Source organism: Lynx canadensis, chromosome D4 (assembly GCF_007474595.2).
Source record: "Lynx canadensis isolate LIC74 chromosome D4, mLynCan4.pri.v2, whole genome shotgun sequence".
Lineage (NCBI taxonomy): Eukaryota > Metazoa > Chordata > Mammalia > Carnivora > Felidae > Lynx > Lynx canadensis.
Window position 1 is genome coordinate 54,946,916 of NC_044315.2, and position 27,452 is coordinate 54,974,367.

At 40.8% G+C, this 27,452-nt stretch overlaps 1 pseudogene; it reads right to left on the reverse strand.

The window, feature by feature from the left end:
- Positions 1-1,894: 1,894 nt before the first annotated feature.
- Positions 1,895-21,779, reverse strand: LOC115498945 (annotated as a pseudogene).
- Between the last annotated feature and the right edge of the window lie 5,673 nt (positions 21,780-27,452).

A 27,452-nucleotide genomic window follows, 5' to 3' on the forward strand; every position in this document is an offset into this window, starting at 1 on the left:
AATAAGGGCAAAATTTAGCTAAAAATATCTTACTGACTGGACAGAGTTAAAAGGAATGTAAAATAGCATCCACTAAATAAGATCAAACTGGCTTAAAAATTATTCAGTAGAGGGCATAAATTCAACAAAAATGTCCCACTGAAAGAACAGGGTGTAAGATATGAGCAGTAATACCAAGACCAGGACCGAGAGCCCATCAGTGTGTGCCTGGCAGAGGCAAGGACAGACAAGGAACAGGGCTAGGCTGAGTTCTCCTCCCTGGAGATTCCCAGCCCCCAAAAGGCTCTCACCCTTCAGGTAGGAAAAACATGGAGCCCAGAATTGTTGCTCCCCCACAAGCCTAAAGTCCCTCCAAAGCTCACCGCTCACCCTCCTGTGTTAGAATAGAGGCCAGCAGCAAACACAATGAAGGGCAATGTGCAATCATGGCCTCATGGAGGTCCTAACACAGGAGAAGAGTCACTGATTACACCTTTGTCAGCCTTGCCTGGTCTCTGTCCTCTGTATCCTCTCTTTCCACAAGCAGCCTAGCATGCATTCCTTCACTCAACAAGTCCTGGTTAAGCAGTGCTGGGTGTTGTGCTGGTCTGAGATACCACAACGAATAGACAAAGCTCCTGTTTTTATGGAGCTCACAGCCTAGCAGGGGGAGGCTGCTGAGTAAAACAATGCGCCAGGCTGGCTCAGTTGGTTAAGTGTCCAACTTCAGCATGGTCTCACAGTTTGTGAGTTCCAGCCCCACATGGGGCTCTCTGCTGTCAACTCAGAGTCAGCTTTGGGTCCTCTGTCCCCCTTTCTCTCTGCCCTTCCCCTGCTCGCACTTTATCTCTCTCTCCCTCTCTCTCAAAAATAAACGTTTAAAAATTAAAAAAAAAAAAAAGGGACAGAGCTTCCATACCCTCTCAGATCATACCACTCTCACTGAATCTCAGCCTGTTCATCAACCTGAAAAGTCTCCTGGTCCAACCTCTTGGGTTTTTATAGAGAGGCCTCATCATATAGGCATAATTGATCAAATCATTGGCCATTGGTGACTGACTCAATCTCCAGCCCCACTCCCCTCCCCAGAGATCAGTGGGTGGGACTGAAATTTCCAACCCTCTAATCAAGAGGTTGATTCCCCTGGCAACCAGCCCCCATCTGGTGACCCAGGGGTTTTCCAAAAGTCACCTCACTGACATAACAAAAGACACCTTCATGGTGGTCACCACCTAGGAAATTTCTACAGTTTTAGGAGCTTTATGCCAGAAACTGGACAAAGACCAAATACACATTCCTTAATATGAATCACAATATCACAGTGTCATGGGAGAAAATGTCTGATATGAGACCTGAAGAATGCGTAGGAAGTAGCTGACTAAAGAGGGAAGAAAGTGTTCCAAGCCAAGAAAACACTGTTTATGAAGGCAAAGAAAGAAGAGAAAGCACAACACATATTTATTTGGAGAAATGCACAACATCATTAGATGGCTGGAGAGGGGGCCAGGTAGAGAAGGGCCAAGCCATGCCCTGAGCCTCTCCCCCCATCACATTTAGGCTTTGCTAGGCCAAGAGACCCTGTACCAGACTGTCAGAGATGGAAGAAGCTTAGAAATAATCCCATTGGCCTCTTATTATACAGAGGAAGAAGGCCTGGCCAGCCTGCTTGTCTGCAGCACAACCATAAGGAAGGAAGATTAGACTCATCTTGACTAGAGTTCACAGGTTTAACAGAATTCTACTTTAAGAAGAATTGATTCAACAAGCAACTGTTTGATTTGGTCGCATTTCAGGGGCAAGGTTCCTTTCCACTTGGAGACAAATAACTAATCAAATTAAGCAGTCCACCTTTCAAACAATTGTTTTGCTCTTAGATGCACTAAAATAATTTGGAGCTCTTTTTTTTATTATTATTGGCAACTTAGAATGCAAAGTATTTTATCTCCAAACTTCTAAATTTGAAAAAAAAACAGCCTCGGTTAAATAATAGTTTTCCAAAGCTGAATGTGCTCATTTGGAGCTCCGTTTTCCTGCCTGCAGTACAAAACAACTTCCTACAACTCCTAGGCAGGAACACTACTGTCTTGACGATCTGTGGTTGGATGAATGGATCAATCTCAGTTGGTAAAATCCCTTTTTTCCTTAGTAAGGGCTGAAAAAAATTCTAGAACAGATGTACTTTTCTAGTCTTACACAGACACTTTGATTCCAAATGTCTCCTGAGTGTATACCATATACAGGAATCTATCTTCATCCTCCTCACTTTCATATACTTCAGAAATGTGCGTGGACACACTCACCACACTGTGTCCATTCACTAACAGGAAGAATGCTGTGCCTCCTAAAGATCTTGATGAGCTCACTCATGTTGACGTGATCAGGTACAAGAAACTTGGTTTTGTCCAGGACAGGAAGTAGCTCTCACCCTTGTACTGTTCTATTATCACTGGGATTTTCATAGGATGCGGGGGCTCTCGGATAAGTCGGACATCTTCTATTCTTTGTTGGAAGGTGTGGTGCTGCTTGAAGATCTTCTCCGAAGGCATGGTGAGGAAGGTGAGGCAGAGAGGCAAGGTCCCGTCTGTTCCAGGCAGCTGTGGGAGTGGCGGAGGCTCCGACTGTGTCTAAAATAATTTAGAGCTTGTGAAGCACCTGGCTGGTTCAGTCAGTTAAGCATCCGACCTTGGCTCAGGTCATGATCTCACTGTTTGTGGGTTGGAGCCCCACATTGGGCTCTGTGCTGACAGCTCAGAGCCCAGAGCCTGCTTCCAATTCTGTGTCTCCCTCCCCTGCCCTCTCTCTCTGCTCCCACACTTGCTCTCTGTCTCTCTCAAAAATAAATAAATAAATAACATTAAAAAAATAAATAATGAAATAAAATAATTTAGAGCTCTTAAGTGATATTAAGAGATATTAAGTGAAAATATTTGATATAAACAGCTAAAATCACCATTACTGTGATACTTATAATTATTACAGACAGCTTGATATAAGGGAAAACTTTTTTCCATCATGGAGTAGCCAACAATGATTGTGAAATTAACTGGATATATATCTCTGTGGTCAACATTTTCTGTGTTTCAAAATGTCCCTAATTTCTCCCTTACTTCAGCTGCCTGGAACTCATGTCTCTTGTACAGATATATCTATTCCTGCACAGATACATCTATCATTTTCAAAGAGTGTCCCGTGCTATGTTAGTTCCTTTATATGTGAATATATGTTACACAATAAAAAAAATTTTTTTTTTTAATTTTTTTTTTCAACGTTTATTTATTTTTGGGACAGACAGAGACAGAGCATGAACGGGGGAGGGGCAGAGAGAGAGGGAGACACAGAATCGGAAACAGGCTCCAGGCTCTGAGCCATCAGCCCAGAGCCTGACGCGGGGCTCGAACTCACGGAGCGTGAGATCGTGACCTGGCTGAAGTCGGACGCTTAACCGACTGCGCCACCCAGGCGCCCCTACACAATAAAAAATTTTAACACTCAAATAAGTTTGGGAATTACTGGGCTAAACCAAGATAAACATATTTTTTTTTAACAGTATGTATCCCCAACATCCAGAACAGGACCTAGTACAGAGTATGCACTAAATAAGTACTTGTTGAATTAATAAATGTAGAATTCCATAAAGCCATTTATTTATTCACATGCTTTGTGATATACAAGAAGGGAACTGAGTTTGCAGCATTCTGTAGAGCTGTCCTCAGGACTAGCATTGTGAAATCTTGCCCTAATCTCTAAATCTAGAAGCACTAATCATGAAAAAGAAGACAAATTTCCAGAAATCAAAATAAAGAGTCAAAGGAAAGAGAAGGAAGTTACATAATCTCCAGAATTACCCTCATGTTCATGGCCCTTGCCATTTACCCAAGAACAGTCCTCTAACAAACTACTCTTCCCTTAGCAGGGAGAATTTGGGTGATCAGAGCAAAGATATATCTGCCAGACATATTTTGCCTCCAGACGCTAATTTCCTAGGTATCCAAGTTTTGCTCAAAAAAGGTTGCCAGGTCCTGCCTTCAACTCAGAAATTAAATTAGTCCTAGATACCAGAAATTGGTGAGGAGTGTTTATAAGAGTTCTAAGAAGCTTTATGATACAGAAGAAGTAAGTTATGGCACTAGCAACCCATGGGAAATTGGAATCCCTGCCTTCCCTAGTCCCATCCCCATAAGACTAGCATTCTCAGCCTCATTCAAGACCTGAGAAAATATCATCAAGGTAGTCCAGTGGTTACCAAACTCTAAGATACATCAGAATCACCTATAGGACCTGTTAAAATACAGATTGCTGGAACTCACCCCCAGAGTCTCTGATTCAGTGGAATTTACATTACTGTGAAATTCTCAGATGATGCCAATGGTGATGGTTCCTGGTTGCTTCCTCACCACTACTTGAGCTTTCAATTGGTTTTATAGCCATAAGTTTAGTATAGACCCATGGGTCCAATCATGCAGTAGCATTTGGATCTAATGACTGGTGTATAATAGGCACTCAGTAAATAATTTGAATTAATAAATAATTATTTGTCTAATCCCTAAGATCTACTTTTAGAAAGTGTTCCCCCCCTTCCTTGATGAAACTGGAGCCCAATTTGCTCAACTGGGCTCATGACCCTTTCTGCCTGCCTCCAAGTCCTACAGAGACCATGTGCCCCAAAGCCAGACCTTTTGACTAGTGACAAGTCCTAGTCAGGACTAGGCCCTCTTTAGACTCCTGGCCTGCCTGGTAAAAGCCAATTCCATCATGATCTAGTTTGTTCCAACCATTCCTGGTTGATTCCTCTCCCTGCCAGGCCACTCCTGAGCTCCCCGGCAGGATACTTCACAGCTGTGTTGGGACATGGGACAGGTATCTGAACCAGGTTCCAATGATGACTTTGAAATAGAGACTTCACAAGAGATCTTGAAAGCCTGCCCAATCAGCTAGAATAAACAGTGGTTTACTTTATTATTTTCTTTTGTACTATTTTAGCCATGCTGTAAGTGCACAGACCCCAATGGCTAATTTTATTCTTCCCTACCTGTGACTGAGATACGTGAACTGTGTAGAAGAGAAAAATATACTATGCCCTTGAAAGAGCAATATACTTGGGCTTTGATAGATTATGGGAAAAGTGAATTCCAAGAAAAAAGGTTTTTCTAAGAAATTCATAAATAAAAATTAAAATCTGTTGTTTATCACTATTCAAACATTTTAATATTCTCCACAATCCTGTGTCACTGAGGAAGTCCAGGTAACCACTTATGTATAAATACCTGATAAAATGGCCCATCTGTGCTAAACCACAGCCTTCCCACTCCTTTTCTGATGCAGCTTCTACCACTGTTTCCCTTGGAAACCGAAGAAGCAGCTGTCTGCAAAAACATCTCTCTCCCTCCTCACTCATCAGTCCAAAGGACTAGCAGCTTGTTTTCTTGCTCATTGAAAACATCTGATGTTGGGGAATGGCTTGCATGTGGGGGGCAATACAAAAGAAATTACCACAGTGGGTCAGACACATTGTGCATTCTGTCTAGTATTCTTTCTTAGATAGTTTCATATTCCTCTTCATTTTATGTGATACACCATCAATTTCTTCTCTGTGTTGTAATAATTTGTGTACACCTTCTCTACAAGATCTCAGGTTATTTAAAGTCCAGGGAGGACATAAACCTTCTGTTTGGCATTCACTACACATTTATTAATATATATAATAATAGCATATAATTATAACCTGATTATAATCCAATGACGAAAGTTCTAACATCCACTGAGGATTCCTGCCTAATTATTACCATATTACCATTAAATATTACCATATTACCATTATTACCATAATGGCTGTTAAATATTCACTTTTCTTCATTCACTATACTTTTATCAGTTGGAATTCTACTCTCAGAAAGAACTTTTCCTTCTCCATTTATTTGTTCACTTACTTATTTATAAACAAATATGGACTCATGGATTATTACTTTATGCAATGAGTTCTAATCTGTTTCTATCAATTTTTAATTATCAAATTGTCATGGATTATTTCATGCATGGGTTATAATCTGTTACTATCATTGTTTAAAGCTCAAATTGTCCCAGATTTGGCCAGGGGGAAATTCCTTGAAGCTTGCTCCTGTCCCTGTGGCATATTTCCATCCTATTTCAAACACTACTTCCTATCTCATGATGTTTCCATAAAACACTTATTAATTACAAAAAGAGAAACAGTAATTATACAGTAGATAAGCCTGGTAGACATAATCTTAACTAGTGACCAAAGTTCATATCACCAGCAATGGTGCCTCCTGATACTCTGCAGTGAGAAGGAGAAATCATTACTTTGATGGTATTTCTGCCAAAAAATGAATAACCCCAATCTGATCATAAGGAGACATCAGAAAAATCTACCAACGGACATTCTACAAAAGAACTGGCCAGTACTCTTCAAAATGTCAAGTTCATGAAAGACTAAGAAATGGTCTTGGATTAAAGACTAGAGACATGATACCAAATGCAATGTGTGATCCTGGATAGGGTACTAGATCAGAGGGAAAAAAACAGCTGTTAAATATTATTGGGAAACTTAGAAAAATTTTAATAAAGTTTGGAGATAATAGTATTATATCCATGTTAATTTTCTGATTTTGATAATTGTATTATGGTCATTCAAAAGAACGTTTCATTCTTAGGGATTTAGACACTGAAGTGCTAGAGGGAAAGAAGTATCATGCCTGCACATTACTCCCAAAAGGTTCAGAAGACTAATAAGGCAGATGTGGCAACCTGTTTGAAGAGTACATGGGAAAGTGGGTGAAAGTATGTTGGTATTTTTTGTGCTGCTCTTGCAACTTTTTAGTATGCTTGAAATTATTTCAAAACTAAAAGTTATAAAAACTGAGTTACATAAAAGTCAACACTACCATTTACTTATTTTTTATTCATTTATACTTCACTACATTCTATAGAGGATTAAAGGCAATTTATAACTCTTTCTATCCAACAGGATTTTTTTTTTCAATTAACTGTCTTCAGCTGAGTTCCCCTAGAAGCAGACCAGAGCCAAGTATTTGAGTACAAATAGTTGATTTGGGACATGATCCTAAAAAGCATCTTATCTTGCAAGAAATGTAAAAGAAATTCTTCAGAGAGAAGGAAAATGATTAGGATCTTGGTTAGGAACTTGGATGTACATAAAGGAACTTAGATCTAATAAAGAAAGGAAGAACATTAGAGAAGGAATAAGTGAAGATCAAATAAAAAACTTTCTTATTCTTACTCTTAATTGCTCTAACAAATAACAATTTATTCAAAATAACAATATCAATAATGTACTTGATTATTACAACCCATAGTTAAGAAAAATGAATGACAACAATGACACAAAGGACAAGAGAGAGAAATTAGGAATATTTTGTTATAAGGTACTTGCACTGCGAGTGAAGTGGTGTAGTGTTATTAGAAAGTAGGCTTGGGTAAGTCATAAATGTGTGTTGCAAACTCTAGGCCAACCACTAAAAATGTTGTTGTTGTTTTTTAAAGTATAACCAATATGCTAAGAGAAAGGAGAAAAATGAAAATGCTCAGTTAAAACTACAAATGGCAGGAGTGCCTGACTGGCTCAGTTGGTTGAGTGTCCAACTCTTGATTTCAGCTCAGGTCATGATCTCATGGTTCGTGAGTTTGAACCCCGCATCAGGCTCCGTGCTAATGGCACAGAGCCAGCCTGGGATTCTCTCTCCCTCTGTCTCTGCCCCTCCCCCCTCTCAAAATAAATAAACTTTAAAAAATAAAAAAATAAAAATAAAACCACAAATGGCAGAAAAAGAGTGGAAGACAGAATTAGGAATAAAGAATGAGAGCAACAAATAGAAAACAGTAACAAATATGGTAGATATTAATCCAACTATATCAATAACCACTTTAAACAATGGCCTAAACACACCAATTAAAAGACAAAGATAGGCAAAGTGGATCAGAAAATAAGATTCAACTATATGTTGTGTATAAAAAATCCACTATAAATACAAAGTAGATTAAAAGTAGAGGAATAGAGAAAAATATACCATGCTAACACTAATCAAAAGAAAACTGGAGGGGCACCTGGGTAGCTCAGTCAGTTGAGCATCTGACTTCAGCTCACGTCATGATCTCGAAGTTTGTGAGTTCAGGCCCCGCGTCAGGCTCTGTGCTGACAGCTCAGAACCTGGAGCCTGCTTCAGATTCTGTGTCTCCCTCTCTCTGTCTCTCCCCCACTCACACTTTGTCTCTCTCTCTCTCAAAAATAAAGATTAAAAAAATTTTTTTCTAAAAAGACAGCTGGAGTAACTATTATTAATTTCAGACAGAGCAGACTTCAGAGCAAAGAAAATTTTCAGGGATAAAGAGGGTTCTATGAACTGAATTGTGTCCTCCCAAATTCGTATGTTGACTCCCTATGCCCCAATTTGACTACATTTGGGAATAGGGCTTATAAGGAGGGAAGTAAAGCTAAATGAGGTCCTAATAGTGGGTCACTGATATAGTAGGATTAGTGTCCTAAGAAGAGACACAGAGAGCTTGTTCTCTCTTTCTCCAAATGTGCTCAAAGAAGACAGCAAGTGAGCACCCAGTAAGATGGCAGCCACCTACAAGCCAGAAAGAGAGGCCCTACCAGAAACTAACCATGCGGGCACCCTTATCTCAGACTCCCAGCCTGATATAAAAACTGAGAAAATGAGTGTCTGTTGTTTAAGCCAACTGGTCAATGGTATTTCATTATGGCAGCCCATACTAAGACAGAGAGACATTACATAATGATAAAGGGATCAATTCACCAAGGAGATACAGCAACCTTTGATGTGGATGCAACTAACAACATAGTGCAAAATACATGAGTTAAAAACCAACAGAACTGCAAGGAGAAATAGTTGGAGACATGAATACCCTTCTATCAAAAAGAGGCAGATCCAGCAGGCAGAATATATCAGATGTGAAAAAGGGGTTATCACTACAGATCCCATGAGCATTAAAAGGATAGTAAATGAATACTGTGAACAACTCTATCACAAATTTGATAATTGGAATGAAAAGGACCAATTCCTTGAAAGACACAATTTGCCAAAACTCACATAAGAAGAAATAGACAATCTGAATAGGCCAATATCTATTAAATAAATTGAATCAATGATTAATAACCTTCCAAAATTGAAAGCACCAGATCCACATGGGTTCACTGATAAGTTCTTACCAACATTTAGGAAAGGAATTAAACCAATTCTCTACAATCTCTTTCTGATGGGAGGGAATGTTTCCTAAATCATTCTATGACTCAGAATTACCATAATACCAAAACCAGACAAAGACTTCAAAAGGAAAGAAAACTATAGACCAATATCTCTCACAAACATAGATGCAAAAATCCTTGACAAAATATTAGCAAATCTAATCCAACAACATATAAAAAGAATCGTACAACACAACCAAGTGGTATTTACCCCAGGTAGGCATAGTTGCTTCAACATTCAAAAAGCAATTAATGTAATCCTTCATATCAACAAGCTAAAGAAGAAAAATCAGGTGATCATATTAAAAGGTACAGAGAGGCACCTGGGTGATACAGTGGATTGAGCGTCTTACTCTTGGTTTTGCCTCAGCTCATGATCCCAGGGTCGTGGGGTCGAGCCCCTAGTCTGGCTTCACACTGAACATGAAAACTCTCTCCCTCTGCCCCTCCCCCTTTCCTCCACTTGTGCTTCTCTCTTTCTCTAAAGTAAAAAAAAAAAAAAAAATTAAAATTAAAAAAAAGAAATCTAAAACACTGACCACACCAAATGCTCAGAAGGTTGTGGAGCAATAGAAACTCTCATTCATTGTTGATAGAAATTCAAAATGGTACAGCACTTTGGAAAGTAGTTTGTGGATTTCCTACAAAACTAACATACTCTTACTATATTGCACTCCTTGGTATTTACTTGAAAAAGTTGAAATGTATGACCCAAAAACCTATGCGCAGATATTTGTAACAACTTTATTCATAATTGCCAAAACTCGGAAGCAATCAGGATATACTTCAGTGGGTGAATGGAAAAATAAACTGTGGTACATCTAGACTATGGCATATTATTCAGCGCTAAAAAGAAATGAGCTATCAAACCATGAAAATACATGGAAGAATCTAGGGGCGCCTGGGTGGCGCAGTCGGTTAAGCGTCCGACTTCAGCCAGGTCACGATCTCGCGGTCCGTGAGTTCGAGCCCCGCGTCGGGCTCTGGGCTGATGGCTCAGAGCCTGGAGCCTGTTTCCGATTCTGTGTCTCCCTCTCTCTCTGCCCCTCCCCCATTCATGCTCTGTCTCTCTCTGTCCCAAAAATAAATAAACGTTGAAAAAAAAAAATTAAAAAAAAAAAAAAAAAGAAAAAGAAAATACATGGAAGAATCTTAAATGCACATCACTAAGTGAAAGAAGTCATTCTGAAAAGACTACATACTGTCTGATTCCAACTATACAATATTCTGGAGAAGGCAAAACTATAGATATAGACAGTAAAAGGATCAGTCTTTGCTAGGGGTTAGGAGGAAAGAAGGATGAATAGATGAAACATAGAGGATTTAGGGCAGTGAAACTACTCTGCATGATGCTTTAATGATACATGTCATTATACATTTGTCCAAACCCATAGAAGGTACGACAGCAAAAGTGGACCCTAAGGTAAACTACAGACTCTGGGTTATATAATAATGTGTCAGTATAGGTTCATCAACTGTAACAAGTGTACCACTTTGGTGGGGGATGCTGATAATGCAGGAGGTTATGTATGTGTAGGGGCGGAGGTATATGGGAAATCTGTGTACCTTCTGCTCAATTTTGCTGGGAACCTAAAACTGCTCTAAAAAATAAAGTTCAAAAAAAATAAATAAAATGTTTAAAAAACAAAGTCTATTTAAAAGGAAAAGGAAATTACCTTTTTTAGCTAAATGGAGATTATTACAAAGCATTTCTCTCCTCCGAAAGCTAATAAGAATCCATACAACTCTAGAAAGTGTATCATACATAATGAGTTCTCAAGTTGGAATCCACGACCAAACTCCATAAAAGTGTGTGTGTGTGTGTGTGTGTGTGTGTGTGTGTGTGTGTGTGTTCATATACATGCATCTTTTCCTCTGGAAAAAAATTCCAAAACTTTCATGCTTAGTCACTTAATGTTTAATTACTATCCCCTTCCCAAAATCTTAAGGATCTCAACCTATGACAGTCAGCTCTGAGTCCATGCTTCTGACACCTTCATCCTTTCTCCAGTGGCTGATATAGATGGCAAATAGTGCAGTCACTAGGTCCTTCACCAGCCTCACACAAGATGCCAATCTGTAGGTTGCCTGCCATACTCAAAAGTCGGCTGATTATCCCCAACAGAAAATCAGCTCATATCCCTTCACAGGTACTGTCAATCTAGAAACATCCCCAGCAGAAGAAACATATTATGACACTCAGGAGTAGCATCTTCACAGTATCTTATATAGCCAGTTAGATATTGTTCCCCCAGGAGAAATAAGGAAGCAGAGAAAAATGTATAGCATATCTTCATAATTATCAATATTGTTACAGCTATCACTGTCTCTCCTTAAACTGCTTGACCTTCCCATCTGATGTCTAACTGAAAACTATTTTTTGTAACATTTCTTTATTTTGGGGGGAGGGAGGGAGGGAGAGAGAGAGAGAGAGAGAGAGAGAGAGATCATGAGTGGGGCAGGGGCAGAGAGAGGGAAACACAGAATCCAAAGCCGGCTCCAGGCTCTGAGCTGTCTGCACAGAGCCCGACGCAGGGCTCAAAATCACAAACCACAAGATCATGACCTGAGCCAAAGTCAGATGCTTAAGTGACTGAGCCACCAGGCACCCCTGAAAACTATTTTTTAACCCACATATCTCAATAAACTTGCATGGCTTCCTCTTCCTGCTACAAAGTAAATATGGATTAAAGAAAATTCTGAGGGAAAATCACAGTTCTCTCCTACTCTCTGCCTTGGAATGGGCATCCACTTTCTTCCCAACATGTGTCACCAGACCTCCTAACCCCACAGCCCTGGGTCAACACTTCCAGCATTTGTGGAAACTTCAGTTCTCTTGTTACCTTTAATGTCTCCATTCTCTTCATGCTTCCTCATCCGACCAATCCTCAAATCCTCTCCATTTTCCCACAACAACAATTCTCACATCTGGTTATTCCTTTCTCCTAGCTCTTGCATGGCCCAATAATGCTGACATTTGCCAACCCCATTAGTTTACACTTATCACTTGCCCTGATAATAATGATATTCCTCTTTTACTCAGAAATAAAATACTAATTGATTCATGTGTACTTCAGTGAGGTATGGGAACTCTAACACAATTCTATGAGATAAACATTATCTCCCTTCTCAAAAGAGATGGATGGTGAAGCTCCCTATACAAAAATTGTAAATTATTAGGACCACCAGAGATAAGATGATTAGAAAAAGAGATGTGCAGAATTCTAGGTAGAACCCCTCATGAGTTTCCTTAGGTGCTGGCTTCATATTAATATATGGCAGGGGGTCTGAATGGGCCCCAGAACATCTGCCAGTTAACAACCCTCCAATACTGGCACATTTAGACAGACAAGGCATAAACCTTGGTGAAGACAGGATACGGCCCAGAAGTCCATTTGATTTTGACTTGGGTCAGGCTTCCAAAACATTGACAAGCCCTCTACCCAACTTGACCAGTGGTCTGTATATAAGTGAGGGGTTAGAACTATTTCATTCTATATTAAAACTTGATGACAAAAGGTACACTCTTCTCAATAAACCCACATTGGCTAACTAAAGTGCTTATGCCTTTGTTGGAGTTAACCCAGCTCCATGAGGTAGTGGCATTTGTTCCTGCTGATCAGAACCTCAGGTTGGCAGTTACATACTATTTGATTAATGAAAGATTAGGGAACAAATTAAGCACACTTAGTACAGTTTTACAGGGAAAAATATTTTTTCAGAAAAAAAATGTTTCAGGGGTGCCTGGGTGGCTCAGCCGGTTAAGCGGCCGACTTTGGCTCAGGTCTTGATCTCACCGTTCGTGAGTTTGAGCCCTGCATCAGGCTCTGTGCTGACAGCTCAGAGCCTGGAGCCTGCTTCGGATTCTGTGTCTCCCTCTCTCTCTCTGACTACCCCCCCCCACCCCGTTCACACTCTGTCTCTCTCTCAAAAATAAATAAACATTAAAAAAAAACCTTTTAATACTTATTTTGTATGGTATACATATTATATCCTGTATTCTTATATTAAGTAAGCCAGAGAAAAGAAAATGTCAGCACAGAGCCTCATGCAGGGCTCAAACTCACAAACTGTGAGATCATGACCTGAGCTGAAGCCAGCGGCTTAATCGACTGAGCCATCCAGGCGCCCCCCCCCCCCCCACAAAATATGTATTAATCAACTATTTATGTTATAGGTAAAGCTTCCAGTCAACAGTAGGCTATTAATAGTTAATTTTGGGGAGAGTCAAAAGTTATGCTCAAATTTTTTACTGTGTTGGGGCTTCAGCGCCTACTGTTGTTCAAGGTCAGTGCCTGCTGTTGACTATCTGGCAAGGTGACCAAAACTGAGTATTTAGTAAGAAGTAACTCTGATGGTGGTGTTGGGTTCAAAGAAAGGTGGTGTTGGGTTCAGGTTTCATGGAGGGGCTGGTGTTTTAAGAAATTGAACCAACAGAGCTAAGGAGAGTATAGTGACTGAAGGGAAGAGCAAAGGCAAAGGTGTGACTCCCAGGAAGCAAGGGCAGGTGTTCTGGAAACAATGAGCCATTTTGTTCCATCGGATGTACAGTGAGCAAGCAGTGAGAAAGGTACATGGAGAGGAATGTAGGGTCCACCATACTATGGTACTAAAGGGTATGCACTCCCAGGGCCATACTGCATGGGTTCAAGTCCCCACTCTGCTTCTTATTAGGTTTGTGACTTTAAGGATAAATTCTCTGTACCTCAGTTTCTTAAGCTGTAAAATAGGGAGAATAATAGTGGCCTGCTTCAGAGGGTTGTGAGAATGAAATCAATTAATATGTGTAAACTGCTTAGAACAATGCATGGCACATAGCAAATGCAGCACTTTATTACCATGGAGGGTCTAAGATGCCAGAGTAAAGTGTCTGTATTCAATTAGGACAAAGAGCTAGGGGAGCTTCTCTGAGGTCAGAAGTGACAAGATTAGAACCAGATTGTAAGTCTGGCAAGCTATAAGGGATGGAACAAAGTGGAGGTGGAGAAGTGGGTGTGGGAGGTAAACACAGTGTAAGCCCAGGGCTCTGGGCTGTGAAAGAGGGACCTCTATCCCTGAAGATAAATGTGGTGGTTTTGAGGGGGTCCCAGAGCATGTGAATAGGTGCATTCCTTCTGATTCCTCCTCCTTATTCAAATTGCCTAATTAAAATGTAGAGGAAGTTGAAAAGGATTTAGTACCTATGGCAAGAAACTCTACCAGCCTGAACCAAAAGCTAGAAAGCAACTCTCAATATATCAAAAGGAAAACTGACCTCTAAAAGCTTCTAGTTTTCCTTCTGTATCCTGAACTAAGACTCAGACTGAAAGGAAACAAACGATCTTGTTTATTTTTATTTTTTATTTTTTTTTTCAACGTTTATTTATTTTTGGGACAGAGAGAGACAGAGCATGAACGGGGAAGGGGCAGAGAGAGAGGGAGACACAGAATCGGAAACAGGCTCCAGGCTCTGAGCCATCAGCCCAGAGCCTGACACGGGGCTCGAACTCACGGACCATGAGATCGTGACCTGGCTGAAGTCGGACGCTTAACCGACTGCGCCACCCAGGCGCCCCACCAACGATCTTGTTTAAAAGGACGTACAATTCTTTTTTTTTTTTTAATATTTATTTATTTTTGAGACAGGGAGAGACAGCATGAACGGGGGAGGGTCAGAGAGAGAGGGAGACACAGAATCTGAAACAGGCTCCAGGCTCTGAGCTGTCTGTCAGCACAGAGCCTGACGCGGGGCTCAAACTCATGGACCGCGAGATCATGACCTGAGCCGAAGTCGGATGCTTAACCAACTGAGCCACCCAGGAGCCCCAAAAGGATGTACAATTCTTAATAAGGACAGACAAACACTTTCCTCTTTGGAAGTCATTGAAGATTGATTGCTAAAAATCCCCTTCTATGGGGCTTGCCCCCAAACCTAGGTTCTCACTATGTGTTACTTCTAAGAGATAAAACAATGGTGATCCCTATTAAAATGCAAAAGAGATCACTTTTCCTATCCAAATTTAATATCTCAACAAGAATAATTCATTCAATTAACAATAAGCCAGTCACTAATGAGTTTCCACAGAATAGTTGGGTTTGACTGGGAGCGTGGAGGGGGATATGATCTAGAACTCTGGATGAGAGAGTGGCCATGAGTGGGAGGCAAGGAAAAGTACATGGTGGGGAAGGAGTGGGGTAGGGACCACATTAAAAAAGGAAGCAGATATAGAAAAGGAGTAAAGGGGCTTAGGGAATAAATTTGCCAATCTCAAAATCTTGAAGATCAGCCCTGACCATGCTTAATGAAACCAACATCTACCACCCAAACAGTATAACCTTGATCCTCACTGCCACCAGACTTGGTGCTCTCTCCTTCTGCCTGCATGTACACCCCTACCCTCTCTTCACTCATTCCCCACCCCCCAAAAAAAGGAAAGAGAAAAAGAAACAGAGAGAAATAAACCATTTTCAATTTTAATTCTCTGTGGTTTCAGATGATCTGAAGTGTGTAGATGTCTCCCTTCCCTTTGGCCCAAGATGCCACTAAAATTCTAAAACTCTAAGCCCCTCTATGTTTCATGAAAAGACTGTGATGGGCTACATGGCTAGAAAGAGTCAAAAACCACATGTATAACAGAGAAATTACTTTAAGCTGAGTTATAGAGATATTTGTTGTTAATGATTCCAGGAATTAAATTAAAAGAGTTTCACTCTGGTCCTTAAATGGGGACAGAAGTGCCACAGACGTCTTTGGGGACTGCAGCAAATGTCTTTCCTTCCAGCCAGTAGGTGACCATTCCCCCTTTCCCCTGGGGAGGAAAAACACAAACGTTTCATTAGGGAAGAAATAGCCAGCTCAGATGGAAAGAAGCCATCCAGTGATAGACTAACCAACTCATTGGACATGACAGAGCACATTTTCAGCCAGGCCAGGGAACCCTGGAGTCCCTGGGGACTGGCATCCCCAAGAGACTGTTCTTTAATTGGCTCCCCACATTGCTGCAGAGAGCACTCCCTGCATTCAGGGCAGAGACAACTACTTCTTGGGCACCATGACACGCTGGCTGACTAATGAGTCACGGTCACCCGCACAAACTCACTGAGGCTGCTACGGCTAACAAATCCCACGTGTGCTGCCAACCGAGGAGGAGAGAGACAACTTGAGCTCTGCAGCTACTTGGCCCTTCCAGCATAGCTAAAAGAAGATGATAACCCAGTAACTCTGAGGACTGTCATCTTCTTTTTAGACGGTCACTAAGCAGACAGTATCCCCATGTGAAAAACTAGTGTCCTTCCATCAACTGCAGATCAATTATACCTTCCCAACCCAGGGGTCAGAGCCCCAGCCTCTCATTTACATGAAAACTGGTCTTCAGAAGCTTTCATTCAAGATTCATATTTATAGACTCTGCAAAAGAAATGTTATCTGCCTATATTTGCTGATCAAATCCAACTGAACTAATCGTGATTCACTTCAATAGAGAAACACTCATGTAGGCAATACTCTGTGCAAAATTAATTTCAGAGATAAGCCACAGGAATGAGTTGCTTTTCCTTGGGCTTTTCCATGTGGGTTACCATGGCATTCCTTCTGAATATATTCATAGTTAAATATACAAAACTACCACAGAAACTATTTAGACAATGTCTGGAGGAAACCACCCACAAATAATGCACATACATCTCACATTATTGTATAGCAGGTTAAATTTTGTGATTTTCTAAGTCACACAATCATTATTCTTGTGACTCTCCATCTGGGGATGCTGGAGGAGAGTAAAGTGTCTCAGGTCACACCACAGCTGATGTGAACAGATAACAAATCTGGCTCTGGTGAAGTATCCCTTCCCCAGGCTCATCTCCCCCATGGATGGAGTCAAGGATTTGGGGACTGAAAATCTTTCTCCCCCTTAAGCTAGCCCCACCTTCTGCCCCAGGTATAACCATAGCTAAACTAATTTCAATGACTTTAATACAATTAATTTCATTGCCTTTTCTAGGAATAAATTCTTTTTTTAAATATAACATTGCTTAGAAGGGAAGTATCCTGGGAGTATCTCAGTGGGAATAAGTTCATGAATGGACTTCTATTATAAAGAGGAACCCCAGGCAATAGAAGAGGACTGAGTCTAGTGGCAGGGACCGAGAAGGATGCTGAAATCAGGGGAAAGGACCTGGAAAGGAAATGTGTGAAAAACCAGACATAGTTTGGCTGTTTCACAATTTTGGCAAAGATATCTCACTCTCTCCAATTTAACCCCAAAGGAGTGTCCCAAGAAAGGTCTGATCAGCTCATAATGGGTCAGGAATGAAGAAAACATCTACTGTATGAGCCAAAAGAAACATATGTGGCCCTTAAGTAGATGCACAATCCAAAAACCTAGTATCTTGATCAAAAGTCAAAGGATTTCCAAGTTTGTTTGCGACTTTTCCCCCTATGGCAGGGACAGCATGTGCAATGTTGCAAATTCTACCAATGAGTTTACTGACAGTAGTGACTGACAGGGTTTTAATGTCTAGTTTCTTTGTCATGCTCCCCTTACCCATATGCCTCTATAGATACAAGTAGCTGATAGCTACCTTGACTTGAAAATTCCCACAGCACACCAGCATATCATCTCCAGTTTGTTCCAGGGGTTGGTATGCACCTGAACTACAGTGGATTTTCAGAAGTAAAGGACAGAAGAGGAAGTAACACAGTTACATTAACCCAGTCAACATCCCTGCTTTTGCTTTGCCCTGAAAAATCAAGCAACTCTAAAGCTTGACTAAGGAAATTCAACTCCAAGAATCACCCACCAAAGAGGTGCCTCAGGGCACATCCCAGCAAACATCCTGAAGTGCTTCACATAGTATCTTACACCTGACTAGCTTTTCCCACAGTAGTTATGTGGCAGGGGCTGCTGACCTGGGAAAACCTTGCCTATTCTAGACGAAAGTTGATGTCTACTCTTTTTGGACAGTTATCCAGGAATATCTGCCCTTTATCTCATCATACCTCCTTCTAGCAGCCAGCTTTTGACTACCTGAGGTGGGTGCTCATCAAGAATAAAGATATAAAATTCCCTGAAAACCCTCTCATCTAACGATTCCTTACATCCAAAATGGTAGGAATTTACCTTATCAGGTGCATTCCAAATCATGATTTTTTTTTTTTTTTGGTCACAACCTATACTATTATTGAGTTAACATTTTTCTTTGAATGGATTCACTTAATTGTTTTAATGAAGAGGCGCAAGGGTTTATAGAGTTAAAAGCATCCCAGTACAAAAATGAATCCTCTTTCTCCTTGACTTAATCAGAATGTCTGTGAGAAAAACTGAAACTTTCTCATGATAACTTTCTCATGATGTGATTTAACTATATTTAAATCCTTGTCCTTTGACCACCTAAGATCACCTAGTAGAATGACCCTACAGGTGGAGATGAGGGGCTATAAGGAAAGCCCATGGACCTCCCCCATACCTCTACACACACACACACACATAACCACACACACACCACCTTCTACACACATATCACCAAGAAGGAGCTCTGATTCAAGTGCTCCAAACTGGGCCACAGCAGTCAATAGAGGCTGGAACTTTAGATGGTTAAACCAAAGGGGTTACATCTAGATATGAAGTGACCCCTTTTCTAGATCTCTCACAGATTGTTTCTGCTCCCTCTCTTCTCTCCCACTGTACCAAGTGGTCATATAGGCCAGAGGCTGCCTCCCATTTATCAGGATCCACATTTACCCTTGGTCTTCATAAACAAACAAAAAAACAGGGAGAACCTAGAGAAGTCATGGAGAGGACACGGAGGCCAGACTGATCGAGGCTTTACAAAAAAGGATTCTGTTCCCATTTGTGGTCTTTTGGGATCTTCTCTTACCTACAGTCTTAGAATCCTGTACTGGGGGAAAGGATCCAAGGAGGCCTCACTATGCCTTTACCTCATCTAAGCCTTGAGCTATGGGACAAAGGAGTCCTCCTGGCTCAGAAGTGGTTCTCCTCAGTCAGTAGGATCTAGACATCATTGTTTTCCTCTGACTCAGTCAACCCTAAACTCTGATAATGAGTTATAATACTGAGTGGCCCCAACTTGTGTTTTTATTACCCTGCCCACCTGATTAAGTTTCATTAAGCTGGAAGAGAAGCAAAATTTAGATAATGCCAACCAGAATAATTGGTCCCTGAATAATTGTGTTAATTGTGCAACCCAATCATGAATAAATAAAAATAATGAAAACTTTCCATAAAGCAGATAATAAACCTGAAACAGCACTTATTGTTTTTTATTTTTACATTAAAACTCCCTTTTGAAGCCCCATAACTGTGCAAAATATTAATAATTATTATCATTTGTTGGCATTTGTGCCAAGATTTTAATAGCATCTCTAAGAGGTAAATAGACTTTCCCCCCATTTTATAGATTGGATAACTGAGGCTAAGGATGTTAAAAGCATGCCCAAGAGAACACAGTTTATAAATTTCAAAGCCAGGATCCAAAAGCTAATGCATTAAACACTTCAATAATATTATCCTAAATCCTAAATTACCTCCCCCCATAAAGACAAGTCATGGGAAGTAGAAAATGAAGTCGTTGAAATGCTACAGTCTGTATAGAGTAGGGAATACATTTTCCTAAAAGGAAGGCTTTATTTTGAGCTTTTACTAACCCAGTAGAAGATTGGAAAGAAGGTTTTTAGTAGAATTCTAATCTTTTGCTACAGAGTCTTTTAAAGAGCCTCCATGAATAAAGGAAAGTGGTTTGGAAAAGAACACAGGCCCTTGAGTAACTTTCTTCTTCTTTTTTCTTTTTTCTTTTCTTTTCTTTTCTTTCCTTTTCTTTTCTTTCTTTCTTTCTTTTTTTTTTTTTTTTTTAGAAACTGGAATAACCTGGGTGGTAATGCATTGTAACATTCCAACTGGAAAATTTCCAATTGGTGTTTGTCTTTTTACCAAGTTGGCCTTAAATAAACTTCCCCTTGGGGCACCTGGGTGGCTCAGTCGGTTAAGTGGCCAACTTCGGCTCAGGTCACGATCTCGCGCTCCGTGAGTTCGAGCCCCGCGTCGGGCTCTGTGCTGACAGCTCAGAGCCTGGAGCCTGTTTCAGATTCTGTGTCTCCCTCTCTCTGACCCTCCCCCGTTCATGCTCTGTCTCTCTCTGTCTCAAAAATAAATAAACGTTAAAAAAAAATTAAAAAAAAAAAAAAACTTCCCCTCAGCTTGATTAAACTTTAGATAGGCTTCTACCTGACCTCCCTTTTCTTAAAGGATTTACTTTAGAAAACTTGTAATTATAAATTCTTTCTCTGAGAAGATGTACATCTTCTCACAGCCTCTTGCCACTTATACAACCCAGGGAAGTCTTTATCATGGACCTGGGAGCCATTCCTTTGAAATGTAATCATCCAGAAAGATAATGCCCCTATCTCCCAGTCTTTGTGGGAGAGTCAGAGTCTAACTTCCTTGAGCACCAACTAGCAAACACCATCACATTGAACCAACTTCCCTTCGAACACCCTCAGTACTCCTACATTAGCTCATCCCAGAACTAAAAACTCTCCCCCTTTTGTTTCAGCAGAGTTGAGTTCTCTCTCTCTCTACTCTACAGTCATTTTGAATAAAGTCTTCCTTGTCTGTCTAACTCCATCTGGTGCAATTTTCTTTGACATTTTTGATTCACAATAACCTATGCTAACCCATCCTTTCTACATTGGCAATGGCTTTGCGCTTGCAGTGACCCAGCGACTGCAGTTTCTCTTATAAGATGAGGAGCTAGAAGTGAGTGCTTGGTGGTTATTACAGGTACTATACATTATACACCCTTGTCTTCCACTTCCTTGTGACCAGCTGTTGCAGAGACTGTAATGAAAGCATCCCAACATAGGAAAAAGCACCACATTCAGCTTTGGCCAGACATCCACCCCACCCCAACACCATCACCAGGACTTTCTACTCATTGGAGGATCACTTGGTTTGATATGCAGACACCCTCTGCACTGAACTCAAATACAACATACCTGGAAATGTTTGGGACCCTACTATCTCTAAGACCATGAAAAACATACAGATCACAATCAGCTCACTAAAACAACAACCTTACATTTCACAAAATTTCCATCCAACTTGCATTGGCTTCTGTACACCCCAGTGAACATTCTCTACCCCCTAAGTCCCACTCCGCCCCATTGAGCTACACTGATTATCATTTGAGCAGTTGTGACATCAATGTACTGAACTAGACCCATTTAGATTTAACATGGAAAGTTAAAAGGAAAGAGTTTCAAAGAGTTGTTTTACAAGGCAGCAGGCAAATGAATTACCATGTAACTTGATGTGTAAGAAAACACACTAATTAATCCCTTAGAAAATGTGCCAATGGGGGTATCTCACCTTGGCTGGTTAACTCCATTCAACAGGCTGTGTTCACAGTTGTCTCCAAATAGACAATAATTAGACATTTTGGTGCCAACAACTCCATCAACCACTGGCCCTGGTCAGAGAAAATTTATGAACTCAAAATACATAAGCATATGAAGCAGGTTGTAAGTCTAAAGTAAGAAAACATGAAGCTACCACTTGATGTATATCTATTATGTATCAAGTGCTTTGCACTCTCATTTTATTTGCTCATCCTAACAACCTTGAGAGGTAAGCACTATCATCCCCATTTTAAATCGCACAGCTTGTAAAGGTTAGAGCTAAGACTAAAACTAGTGTCTATTTAATTCCAAAGTATGTTCTCTTTCCACTGTACAATACTATACTTAATTGGGGGGGGGGGAGGTAATTAATAACCTTCAACTCTTGTTCCTTTGTTCCTAAAAGAAATGCAGCCATTTGTTTAGCATTCAGAGGATTTGCTTTATGGTTCAGAGAGCAAACATCTTACAGGAAGTATTGAAATAGAAATTGAAGGAGACTGTGCTGACAAGTTAAGGTGTTTGGTTTAGATATGGAGAATCTGACATCCATGTAGGACCTCCAAATGGAGGTGCCTCAGGGACACTTGTCACTACTGATCTGTAGCTCAGGAGAAAGGTTGGGGTAAAGGTAATGATTTAAAAGTTTTCATCAGCAAAGACTTGTTTGTAAACCATGGAAGTGGACAAACCTGCCCAAGGACAATGCAAAAACTGAAAAGACAAGAAGATTGAGGACAAAGCTCTGGAGTCAAGAGACAAGAAGAAATGAGTGAAGAAACCTGGGGAAGGGGCATTCAGAAAGGTGGGAGTAAGGAAAAGCAAGTTGTAAGCAGAAAAAGGGGAAAGATGGTGGCAATGCTCAATAGAGTCCCCTGCCTCAACCAGATCAAGTGAAGTGAGAATTAGATAATGCTGCAGGACAAAGAATAATATAAATGGTTTGAGGGGTTCCAGAAAGTTGGAGATGGTAGAAACAGTCAATGGAGATGATGACTCTAAGGAATCCAGAGTTGTAATAATAATGGCTAATATTTACAGAGTGCTTACTAGAACCCAAGTGAGGTATACAGTACCTCACTTAATCCTGATAGCAACTCCTTGGGAAAAGTACTATTACTATCTCTATTTGATGGATAAGGAAAATGAGGCACAAGGAAGTGAAGGAACTTGCTCAGGACCTCAAATCTAGTAGGTAACATCAGGATTTGAATCCAGGCAATCTGATTTCAGACCCCAACTTTCCAGTCCTCAGGCTAAATTTCCTCTCTTCGTAGAAGAAAAAAGAAAAGACTAAAGTTAGGTAAAGAAGGGTGCCAGGACAAATTTCCTATATATGTTTGATTTTGGATGGAAAGGTTTTGAGTATGTTTTTATACTGAGAAAATGGATCAGTGGAGAAAACCTAAAGATCCTAGAAAGAAAAGAAAATCAATGGTACAAGCCCCCATAAGAAGGCAGGATCAGAAGCAATTCCTTACCTATTATTAATTCCTCACATCCTTAGTGAATGCAAATATGTCAGACTCTGCTTGGCTTTAGGGATTCAGTGGTGAACTACAGAGATGGTGCTCTCACCCCAGGAAGCTTCCAGCCTAGCAGTAGGAAGACAGGTAGAAAAAACAAGGAAACAGTCCAACAACATAAAACGTAGTGTGTATCATGAATGAAGCAAATGGGGTGCTGGGGCAGAAAACAACCTCCAATAGACAGTGACATTTGAACTGAAACCTGAAGTTTGGAAAAGAGGTAGACTTCTGAAGATTGGAGAGTAGAAGTGAAGGTGCAGAGCAAGGAGGAGAACAGAATGAAGTGCCATAAAAGACACAGCAAATCACCTGGGTGGTTTTTTTAAAAATATAATTTATTGTCAAATTGGCTAACATACAGTGTGTACAGTGTGTTTCACCTGGGTGGTTTTTAAAAAATACTGTTGACCAAGAAATCAGAATGTCTAGTCAGACAGAGAAATGATATCATCACATTTACATTTTTAAACAATTAAGAAAACTAAATGGGACAGGGGAAGGAATAAGCTTTATAGGGATGAGAGGGCAGCTCTTTTTTTAAAACAGGAAGGAAGGAAAGAAATACTTTTATAGACAAGTTTAAAGGTGAAAGGGAGAGTTCACATCTAAGGACTTCTATTGCCTCTGAAAAAGGAAAGATCTAGTCCTCCCTGCAGTGACTGAAGGGCATGGGGATGGGGCTCAAAGAAGAGATGAGAAGTCAGTAAACAGCCAACAATGGGAATTTGGAAAGGAAGGTATCTGGGAAAAAAGACCTCAAGGGTAGCACTGAGAAACTTAGAAGATGCTGGAAACCAGCTCTTTCCATGGAGCCATGGTCATTGGGCAAGGTTATATAAGAGTCTCCACTGTGCAGAAGAGAGTGGAAATTGTTAGACTAACAGAGAGATGTGAACTGTACAGCAAGTACAGAAGAAAAACCAGGCAGTTGAGAATTGTTGGTAAGAAACCATCTTAGAGATTGACCATGGATCTAAGGCTGTATCAGAAAGTAAGCCAGGCAATGAGAAAGAATGAAATATGGCCCTTTGTAGCAACATGGATGGAACTGGAGAGTGTTATGCTAAGTGAAATAAGCCATACAGAGAAAGACAGATACCATATGGTTTCACTCTTATGTGGATCCTGAGAAACTTAACAGAAACCCATGGGGGAGGGGAAGGAAAAAAAAAAAAAAAAAGAGGTTAGAGTGGGAGAAAGCCAAAGCATAAGAGACTCTTAAAAACTGAGAACAAACTGAGGGTTGATGGGGGATGGGAGGAAGGGGAGGGTGGGTGATGGGTATTCAGGAGGGCACGATTTGGGATGAGCACTGGGTGTTGTAGGGAAACCAATTTGACAATAAATTTCATATATTGAAAAAAAAAAGCAATAAAAATAGATGAAAAGTAAAAAAAAAAAAAGAAAGAAAGAAAGTAAGCCAGGAAAGCTGGTTAGACTGGAACAGTTACACTGGAGCCTTGATGCAGCTGAAGAACAAAGAGATTTAGTGAGGGGAGAGAGGAGGGTTGTAGTATGTGGACGCTAATGGGATTTCATAAAAGAAGCAGTTTCAAGCAATGACAAGGTCTGGGCTGTGATTATAAAGCAGCATTGGCAGCATCCAGTGTGCCCATTGCCCTCTTCAGGGAACCTTGCAAATAGACAGGCTTTTGTGTATGGACATTATCTAGATTCCACATTAGAAGCCACCACTCTACAACCACCAAGTATTAGAGCATTATTGTGAAGGGATGCTGGGGAGATGGCTTCAGGTCATATGTTTGATGGTTGGCTGGCACCTTCCCTACAGCACTTAAACCCTGAATACACTTACTAAGCATATTATCCCAGCAGGTGGAAAAGTTCTATTTAAGAACAATTTCCACCATTATGTCATCAAGAAACTAAAATCACTGTCTCAATTCAAAATATCACTGTTGCTGACACCCAGTTCTTACAACCCTCGTTATTTCTCAATCTTGGTTGAAATGCCTGTCAAGATCTTGGTTAGCCTAATGCAAGATTATTATTCATGGGTGGTAGTTGATTTTTCCAATCAACTAGAGGGTTAGCTGTGAGATTCAGCCAAAAACCCAGGGACAGCTTTGGAGAAATGAGGGTGAGAAATATGAACTGAAGCTCCAGGCACCAGCTGTGAAACGCTGAGCAGAGGGGAGTTAAGATCACTGGCTCAGTGGTCAGCTCTGGCATCCAACTCCATCTCGACTTGCCAGCTGAGTGGATAAATCTCACTCTCAGTGTCCTCTTTTGTAGAGTAGGCTAATAATATCCACTTTGCCTGCTTTGTTACAAAGACTGAACAAGATTGAGTATGTAAAGTACTAAGCACAGGGTTTGGTACACAGTACCATACAATTCATTAAATGGTCATTAAATGGTAGTTATGGGGCGCCTGGGTGGCGCAGTCGGTTAAGCGTCCGACTTCAGCCAGGTCACGATCTCGCAGTCCGTGAGTTCGAGCCCCGCGTCGGGCTCTGGGCTGATGGCTCGGAGCCTGGAGCCTGTTTCCGATTCTGTGTCTCCCTCTCTCTCTGCCCCTCCCCCGTTCATGCTCTGTCTCTCTCTGTCCCAAAAATAAATAAACGTTGAAAAAAAAAATTTAAAAAATAAAAATAAAAAAAATAAAAATAAATGGTAGTTGTTAGGAACACCTGGGTGGCTCAGTCACTTAGGTGTGTCCAACTCTTGATTTCGGCTCAGGTCACGAACTCATGGTTCATAAGATCCAGCCCCGAGTTGGGCTTGTGCTGACAGCTCAGAGCCTGCTTAGGATTCTCTCTCTGCCCCTCCCTGGTGTGCACACATGCACACACACACAAATACTCTGTCTGTGTCTCTCTCTCTCAAAATAAATAAAATTTTAAAATAAAAAAATAAAAAATAAATGGTATTTGTTGTTATTATTATTATTATTATTATTATTATTACTAAATTGTCAAATTGTATGTTTGGGACAATGAATCACTTCCAAGCCATTGCTAAGGGGTTCTAAAGCAATATATATATATCTCTCTAAAGCCATATATATAGCAGTATGCCAGTAAACCCATTAGGGACAGGGAGAGGAGGAGAGTAGAGCCCTGATTTATAATGGTTACCAATTTTCATGGTATAAATACATCCACCATGATTAACTTCAAGCTACCAATGTGACATCACCAAAAGCACATTTGGCTTTCAGGAATCAATACACCACTGGACATTTATCCGAGAATGTCACTCAAGAGTTCTTGGGAATTCATTTGTTAATACATACACACACACACACACACACACACACACACACACACACACACACACACATCAAACACCTAATCTAGGGGCGCCTAGGTGGTTCAGTCAGTTGAGTCTGCCTCTTGACTTCAGCTCAGGTCATGATCTCATAGTTCATGGGTTCAAGCCCACATCAGTGTCTGCATTGGTAGTACAGACCCTGCTTAGGATTCTCTCTTCCTCTCTCTGCCCCCCCCCAACTTGTGTGCTCTGTCTCTCTCTCTCTCTCTCTCTCAAAATAAATAAACTTAAAAAAAAAAAAAAAAAAACCTAGTCTACTCTATTATGGGCCAAGCATCTACTGTAGAAAGGGGATTTTAAAAAATGAACAGAGGGGCGCCTGGGTGGCTCAGTCGGTTGGGCGGCCGACTTCGGCTCAGGTCACGATCTCGCGGTCCGTGAGTTCGAGCCCCGCGTTGGGCTCTGGGCTGATGGCTCAGAGCCTGGAGCCTGCTTCCAATTCTGTGTCTCCCTCTCTCTCTGCCCCTCCCCCGTTCATGCTCTGTCTCTCTCTGTCTCAAAAATGAATAAAACGTTAAAAAAAAATAAAAAAAAAAATGAACAGAGACATGGCTCTTCCTTCCTTGAAGCTTATAATCTAGGAGGGGAATGGACAGTTAAACAGCCATTACAACACTGTAAGGGAGGAGCCATGTGGGGAGAGCAGTACGACAAGGAAGGCCAGGGAGGACACCTCACATCAGAGATTTCTCCTAGTCAATAGGATAAGCAGAAGCCAGCCAGGTAAAGTGAGAGCCAGGAAAGTGTTGAATGGAGGAAGAGGCACAATGGCCTAGAGGTCTAAGAAAGCAGAAATTATGAGGAGGTTAGTATGGGTGGGCCTGGCATAGAGGATGGAGACCGGCTGGAGAGGCTAACCCCCGACCAGGCTATCCTGGGCCTTGTAAACCATGTTAGGAGAGACAGCACAGAGCTTTAAGGAAAAGAGCGAGATGGTTGGATTTGATTTTTGTTACAGTTTCTCTGATACAAATTTATATAATTATATATATATATATATATATATATATAT